This window comes from Microtus pennsylvanicus, chromosome 14, assembly GCF_037038515.1.
Source record: "Microtus pennsylvanicus isolate mMicPen1 chromosome 14, mMicPen1.hap1, whole genome shotgun sequence".
In the NCBI taxonomy this organism is placed as follows: Eukaryota; Metazoa; Chordata; class Mammalia; order Rodentia; family Cricetidae; genus Microtus; species Microtus pennsylvanicus.
The window spans coordinates 46,873,088-46,882,011 of record NC_134592.1 but is presented as its reverse complement, the minus strand read 5'-3'; the positions used below and the strand labels follow the sequence as shown (position 1 = coordinate 46,882,011).

Sequence of the window (8,924 nt, the reverse complement as noted above, 5' to 3'; positions counted from 1 at the left end):
TAGGTAACTCTAAGGATTGTAGCTTGTTTATCATTGACTTAATAGCCAATATTCCCATATAAGTGAATATGCAGCAAATTTGTCCCTCTGTGTCTGAGATATCTCACTTAAGGTGACTGTTTTCTAGTTCTATCATTTGCCTTAATTAGAAAAATTGCATTTCTTATTGTTTGGGGTCTGTTGGTGATATAGTATCAAAAATCAAATTTTTAATGCAAAGACATTTAACACCTGGTACATGATTATCCAAAACCATGCCTGTAACAATGTAAAAGCTAGTCAAAACCAAATTTTTCTACATTTTGATCAATGGAATATTTAAATACTTGAAATGACAATAATTGTACAGGCCTGGAATACTTTAAATACTGTAAAATATGTAAATTATAATCAATGGTTCAAATGAGTAAACTATTCAATTCAGCAGGCAGAATTTTACACACTATTCTCAATTTTGGCTGTGTCCTTGTGCAGGCATTGATGTCTGTGCAGCAAAAAGGAGACGGAGCGATCATGGTGAGAAAGTGGCAGACTGTGGAGAGCTTAGCCCCTTTATAGAGGTTGATAATTTAGGCCGTTCTGCGCCAAATGTGAAATTCCAAAAACAAAATGTGAATTTACTTGCCGAGGGGGTTGTGAATTTGCTTTAGTTGAGAATGTAAAATATGAAGGGAAACAATTCTATAAAGCTTGGATTGCCGTATTTTAATGTGACTATAGACCAGTTATGGAGGCAGGTTTGAAGTTCAACATTTCTAGTAACACATCAGAAGACAGCCATAATATTGGTCTGTGTGCTGTGGAAAACAACAAGTCCATTCATTGTTATTTTTAAATTTAACCAACCTGTGTTGAAATCTAACATATCAAAAGAGGGGGAAACCCAAAACAGAACAGGCAGTTAAAATTCTTTCTACTCTTTCTGGATTCCTAGCCTTTAGCAGACCATACTAAATCATTCTATAACATGGAACAGAGCTAATGACTCCAAATGCCTGTGTGAATGATGTGTCTAAATTCAATCTGCACATGTTTAAAATTAAAGTTACTGGTGTACATTCATTGTATGACATATTGTTCATTAAAAAATAGAGGAACAAAATATTTTGCATGTATATATATATATGCACATCCAATAAACATACAGCAACATTTATTAAAGTGAGGTTATACAGTTTTCTAATTGGGATTAACATCCTTCATTGAGGACAAAATATAATAGTACTCTGAAGAATTCTAAATTTATCTTTAAAGTGATTACACAAATTTTTGCCACAAGTTTTTCAGAAAAGGTGGTAACACTTTTTTTTAAGCAAGTTATTTACAAAGTAAAATTATTTAAATGTTATTTAAAATGTTATTTTTCTCAGAACTGGCTATTTTATTTATTTTGAAAAATAAAAGTAAAATTTGAAGTACAAATAATTTTAATTTTTAAGTGAGGAAATCTCATAAATTCTCTTCACTCCAACTTAATGGTATGAAACAATAAGATTACCACCTTTAGGACTCCAGGTGTTGTCTTGGCTTAATAGGAGAGCTCGTATATGGAATACCTAGGTGTGAAACAAAGTGGCTGGTGATAGTGTCAAATAAAATGCTTCATCTCTGTTTCTTGCTGAAAGCAGGGGTTGTAAAGCCATATTGTCAGCTAGAACATGCACAGGCCTGACCCTCTTCCCCACATACACAGCTGGAGCTCCAAGACAGAGCATTGCAAGGGGAAGAACCAAACAGGCCTTATGATCTGGCATTGAAAACCATCCAAGTTCATATCTCCTTCAGTGCAGTCATTACACATGTGGCCCTCTGGCTATCTCATGATTGTGGTGAGAAGCAAATGAACTTCTTGATATAAATCTATACTAGCACCTTGGGCAAATTTTAACTAATTTGCCTAAGAACAAAAGCAGGCAGATAATAAAATGTTGAATTTGGAATTAAGCTTCATGAAATATCACTTTTTAAAATATTACGTCATCTTGTCTATTTTATTAAATATTTAGTGTAAAATATAAGATAGCCTTTAGACCACTAACCAATATTAAAGGTAACACAGATAGAAGAAATTTTATTACTCTGAGAAGCTTCTCAAATCAGTATATTTAATATCTGATCTTGGTATTAAAAAAGCTGTCACAAATAATTTCTAGATATTACTATCTCCAATTTTAGGATATTTACTGCAGTTGGGCCTCACTCATTTGTTAAATCAGAAGTCCTTGGTACAAGAGAGTATTCTGCAAGACACAAAACTAGAAACATAAACACCAACCCAGCTGAAAACTTTTGATCTATAATCTTTCCTGCCTGCAAAATGTGCTAGGGAATTGGTGGCACAAAGCTTGTGGGAATAACCAACAAATACCTGATTTGACATAAATCCCACTCCAAGAGATAGAATTCAGACTTGAAACTGTTTGTCTAACCAAAACCAAGAGACTGCATAGCTCAGAGACCTAGATCAAATACTACTGATCTAAAAATAGAAATAAATAAATAAATAACTTTTTACTTCTAATGATAATCTGCTATATTCATAGATGGGTGCCTTAGTCACCCATAATCAGTAAAGACTCCTTCTACGCACATCTCATGCCCCTTCTCACCCAGCAAAGCTCTATAGACCAGGGAACACTCTTTCAACATTCATAACCATACCCTACCACATCTCTGACCACTGGAACCTTGGCTCTGATTGCTCCTGGATAGGCGAGTCTCTGGGTTTCCAGCTGGAGGGCCCTGTCTTTCTAAGCCCTTCTAGCTCAAAGAGCAACATCCCATGCCCCACCCCCAGCCATAGAACTCCAGAGACCCAAGACACTGATCAATGTCCCCATACCTGCAACCATCCCCCACTGCACCTGTAACTTCCAGATACTTCACACTGACAGCAAATGCAGAGAAGCCCTCAGGGCTGCTTCATCAGTGAGTATCAGAGGCAGGGCAGTTCCTCCTGTACCAGAAAGGAGGAAGACTAACGACCTAAGCACAAGCCCCACCTGCACCCCTTGGAAGAAGAGATGGGTAGGTGCCAATGCAAGAATAGATTCAACAACGTAAAGAGAAACAAGACAACACCTGAACTAGTGTCCTACACAAGGAAGGACTGAACATCGTAACCCAGAAGAAGCATTAAAAAGTCCTTAAGTAAGCCGGGCGGTGGTGGCACACGCCTTTAATCCCAGCACTAGGGAGGCAGAGGCAGGCGGATCTCTGTGAATTCGAGGCCAGCCTGGTCTACAAGAGCTAGTTCCAGGACAGGAACCAAGAAACTACCAAAAAAAAAAAAGTCCTTAAGTATAACTTTTTGAAGATGATAGGGACCCTTAAATAGGAAATGAAAAATTCCTGCAAAGAAATGTAGGAAAAAACAACAGACAAAAAAAATGGAAGAAATCAGCAATTTTTTTTTTTTTTTTGGTTTTTCGAGACAAGGTTTCTCTGTGGCTTTTTTCTTAAAGAAAGCCAAGAAAACCAAGGGGGAAAAAGCCAAATAGGTGAAGCAAACAATTCAAACATTTGAGACATAGAAATTGGAATATAGACAATAAAGAAAACACAAACAAAGGGAATTCTGAAAATGGAAAATCTGGGTAAATGAACAGAAACTACATATGCAAGCATAATCAGTAGATTACAAGAGATGGAAGAATCTCCAGAGTTGGAGATATGGCAGAGAAAATAAATTCAGTGCAAGTGAAGACTTATTTTGCTTCTTAAGCAGCATAGTTTTTGACAACTACACATCTTCATTTTAATGTTGACCCACAATACCTTGAACATATTAATCTCTGTAAGTATAGTGATTATACTTAGGAATACTATGAAAATCATGGAGGAGTAATATAAAATGGGATCCTAAATCTTTCCTGCCTTCTGTCATTCAGCATTTCAAAGTTGAATGGTTATATTGTCTTCCCCTATTTTGTAATCATCTTATTCTTAAGTAAAAATTCAAATAAGCCTTCTTCAACCTGTGCCAAATTAAGATTTTTAGGTTTTCTAAAATACGTATTTTCTAGCTATTCTTTTAATCAAATATTATATTATCTAATCTTAACCAAAAATTTATACAAAGTAATTGTAGACATATTAATAATGATAGTCATTAATTAAACTCTTCAATAAACTTGATGCTCTAATTAATTAATAACAATGATGCATATAAATAAGCAAGACCGAGATGAGAGTAAAATTTCAAAACAAAACCAAGAGTAAACGCTGAAAAGATGCACAACATAAATTCCTTTGTAATAGTAATTCCCAAGCTGAATAACAAAAATCAGACCAAGGGATAAATTCACAAGAAGATTCTGTCCCTTTATAGATGAGGTAGAAACAGGTAAGCTTTAATAGGACAAATATATTCCATGGATAAATATATCTTATTTCCTACAAGAAATTTAACCCTTCTATTGTGAGTAACAAAAACATAAGAGAGATGTGACCATGGTGAATAAACCTGAGAGTAAAAACATGATGACGGTTAATGACAGGAATATGACATTTATGAAGTGCTCAAGGAGGGGAAAAGGAAATAATAGGCTGGACTTGTTTTAGACACTCTCTATGACAAATCTAATGTGTTGAAAACTCTATAAAGTTTCATTCTTGTATACTTTTTATGAAGAATTAATATCTGTGAATTATTTATACGGTACTGGTACTTGATTCTCCTTGAGAAGTGTTTTAATAAGGTTTTGCCAACACATCAATAAGAAAGAGATAGTGTCAAGTATTCTGTGTTGTTCTCTGTACAGAACAAATTTTTATGATGGTTTATTTTCAATTAAGACCAAAATAATTTAAAACATTATTCATTTTATTTTGTTTGCAATATGTACATTTCTGTAGGTGAGCAGCATACCACATGTAGCTCTAAAAGGACAGATATTTCATGGAGATTGGTTGTCTTTCTCCCCAAGTGGATCTGCATTGAAATACTTTCCAATGGGCTTACCATTGGTTTTCTATTAGGTTATTTTGTGTAAAGAAATATATTGGTTGCTCAATACTCTCAAGCTTGAACTATATTTGTTAATATGAGCACTGATTTGGTATCCTATCTTGCCCTGAATTATTTTATAAATCGCAATGTTTAGAAAATGACTGAAAAAAGCTAAAAATTTTACTATGATTCTCCCAAATCATCGTGTTTTGTGATTTTTTTTCCCTCCAGGAAGACAACATATTCTGAAAAATCCATTGGGAAATGATTCTGGACATGTTCTATCAATTCTGTGTAATTTGCTTTCTTTTCTGGGACTACATCACTTAGACTGTTGCTATTGGAATTAATGATTTGAGTGCATTTTTTTCTTATCCAGATCACATAGTCTGCTTCATTAAGAGTATCAGACATGCAGCTTGATATTCCTAGGGTAAGAACAGTGAACAAATACTTCAGCATGTCACTTACGGCTTATCTCATTGTTTCAAAGATGTGTCTACTATACTATTAAACTTAGCTTTATTTTCTTAATTCTCTAGTCAGATTCTCTTGATGACATGTCTTGATTTCTATGAGAACATCATTTTACATTCCCTTTAGTTTCATTCCATGTTCCACCTGACTTATTCATCAAAAAATCAAAAACAACGATGGCTAGATTCAGAGTTCTTGTTTTGAAAAGAAAACAAGGGGAAGTATTGAGGGAAAATATTTTTGTACCTTGTAAAGATTTGTCACTTGTATTGGTTCAATAAAACTTTGATTGGCCAGTAACTAGGCAGAAAGTATAGGAACAGACTAGGATAATTCTAGGAAGAGGAAAGGCTTAGTCTGCAGTCACCACCCAGATGCAGAGGAAACAAAATGAAAATGCTGCACTGAGAAAAGGTACCAACCAATGTGCCTAAACATAGACAAGAATTATGGGTTAATTTAAGTGGTAGGAGCTAGTTAATAATAAGCCTCAGTTAATAGACCAAACAGTTTAAAATTAATATAAGCCTCTGTGTGTTTCTTTGGGACTAAACAGCTGTGGGACCCAGTAAGACAGAAACTTCCATCTACAGACTAGACTCTAGTTTTGGCACAGTACTGCAAGTACAATAAGAATGAGATCTGCTCCATGTACCATGGCTAAATGTATAATGGGAGAATAGTTCACGGTTGTTGAATTTCTCATTATGACCACCATTGCCTTTCTCCTGATTAATTTTTACTCACCGAGCACACTGTGGTGTAGTATGGTATATTTGTTTTCTAATGGCACCAAGGTTATTTCACATTAGTGGGTCTCTAGTTATGTCATATTCTTTCTCACCTTTTATAGAACTCTTATTTTTTTCTTCTAAGTTCAGAGGACACTTTTTTTTTTCATCCTGTTTTCATGTCATTTTAGGAAAAGAAAGCATTTCTTTCAAGCCTATGTTTGAATTAACATGAAACAATACTTAGTATGTCAATCTGTGATAATTATGTTTCTTTGTCCTGGGAACTTGACTGGGGGTAAAAATGAAAGTAAAAGGGACGGACAGACATAAAAACATGGGGGTCATGTGGCCTTGGTACACGTCTTGAACGGCACCACCTACACCATAATACCTCAGCACACTATTATGTAGAGCAACGAGGGGAGGAGTTAGCTCATATCAATAGGACGTCTCTATGAGCAAGCTGTCTAAGGCTGTAACTATCTAGGAGTAGGAAGCTGCAGCTGCTATTTTTTTTCCTCACACCTCTCAATCATTCATAAACATAGAATTTGGTCTAGAGTAAGTCTGTGACAATTCTGAGTCTTACCAGTATGGGGAAGGTTTTGTCAATTTCCCATTGGTTTGAGGCATTGTAGAATTGGCCATCCTCATATCAACAATACTTTTCCCCTGAGACTTTCTTTGTTCTTTGAATGTTTACTCAAGGCTAACTGGTTTCTCCAAAATCCCTACCATGAATAGTAGCATATGCATACATAATTTGTATAAAATAATACATAATATTAATCAATTTACAGACTTTTGGCTACAATCAAGTGTTGTATCTGTTCCTTTCAGTTTAATATTTGGTAAGTCTTCTAACTGAAGACAATGTATTAAGCGTATTTTGGGGGCAAGGAGACAGAATAGGGGCTTGCTCCATCTATTCCATGCATTGACCTGGTGTTGCAGTACCTGCATGATCATTGCACCAAAATATTTTCCATAATAAATAAAAATGAAAAATAAATAAATTGATTCTGAGAAACTTTGAATTATATTTTATAGGGGATGTATGTTATATAGGGCAGAAATCTGTGTAGGTACATGGGCACCTTGAAGCCAGTGGAAGACATAAGCTGTTCTGCTTTCTTTCTCTCCTCGATATTCTCTTAAGAAATAGTGTCTCTGTCAAGGGTTTAGGCTAACTGCCAGCAAGTCTCACGATCTTTCTTCCTCTCTCCATATAAACATAATACTTAAAGGATGTGTGGTCATGACCAACCATTAATGTAGGTGCTGGAAATTTGAACCTAGGTTCTCATGCTTCCAGAGAAAATGCTCTTACATACCAAGCCATCCTCCCAGCCTTAAGTATATAATATTTTAAAGTATTATTAGTTAGCTTCACTGTATTCTTGAAACAAAGGAGTTTAAACTGCACACAGAAAACCGTGAACAACTTAAAAATAAGTTTAAAAAGATGTTCTTGTTTCTAAACTTATTTATGTTAATTTTTTATTTGCAACAATTTGCTTATATTGCTGGTTGTATTGAAGTTCACGTTGTGCAGATCATCAGCTTCTTAGGCAAGAAGCAACTTATGCTCAAATTATCTTTAGAAAATATCTTATAAAACTTAGGTTTTTAAATATTTTATTGAATGAAAAGAAATTTGTGTGTGTTTGTCTGGGGGAGAATCAAGCAGGGCATATATTTAATAGCTCTGAAAAAAATCAATGTCAACTTTTATATTTTAAGATAAACACTTGTTTATTGGTAGAAACTTAAAAGCATTTAAACAACAGAGCACATAATATCCCATATTCTTCTTCTGTGATCAAGGATATTAACCAGGAAAAGCTCAACTGAATCACAGAGAAGTCTTCAGCAGAGACAGGAATTCACCAAAATTCTGTAGGTTCATAAATAAGACAAAGCAAGAAACCTCTGCAGAGCCAGGGGATGCTTTGATATAGAGCATTCATTAATGAAGAAACAGGGGCTTGGGATTCTCAACACAAAATTTGTCACCCAAGGTTCTGATTTGTTGGTTCTTGGTCTCTCTCTCTCTCTCTCTCTCTCTCTCTCTCTCTCTCTCTCTCTCTCTCTCTCTCTCACACACACACACACACACACACACACACAAATTTAAAGTAGAGTCAGAAGGAGACAAGGACAATTTTGGTTTTGGAGTTTGAAAGAGGAAAAAGCAGGACAGGTAGGCAGATCCTGAGGCTGCTAAGACGAAGGGGATAGAAAGTATAGAAGGAATGCAAATTATATTTTCTGAGTTATATGCCAGCATGGCAGGCTCAGCAATGGATGTCCTCCAGTCATCTCATGGAGTTGATGGGTTCTTCAGAGACATGGGGAACGTGCTGACTGAACAGGCCAGCAGGCATAGAATTTCAGTTTGTCTGTGGAGAAGAGATGGCAAGATGCAGGAAGAGAGAGAAGGTTATTTATACCATTAAATCGTAGAAGCTTCACAGTGAGTCTGCAATTAGCTACTGAGGCAAGAACTTTAGGGTATCTAGATATACATGTAATTAAGGGGATTTCCATAACATGCCTTCAGGTGTGTTATAGCTCTCTCCATATGTTGTATTCAGGTTCTGAAGCAGGAATCCTTCCCTACAACAGGATGTCTTTGGCCTTGTTTAAGAAACACCTGCTGTCTATATAAAAGATAATTATCAGTTCTTGAACAAGCCATTTCTAAAGGGATACTGACCATACACCAAGATATATTTTGTAGGGAACTTCACCATAATGAC

At 35.5% G+C, this 8,924-nt stretch overlaps 1 non-coding gene across 1 annotated transcript; it reads left to right on the top strand.

Moving 5' to 3' along the window:
* The first annotated feature begins 6,950 nt into the window (after positions 1-6,950).
* On the top strand, positions 6,951-7,141 carry LOC142835428 (U2 spliceosomal RNA). Its single transcript, XR_012907855.1, has one exon. It is a non-coding gene; the product is annotated as a U2 spliceosomal RNA (small nuclear RNA).
* The last annotated feature ends 1,783 nt before the right edge of the window (positions 7,142-8,924 follow it).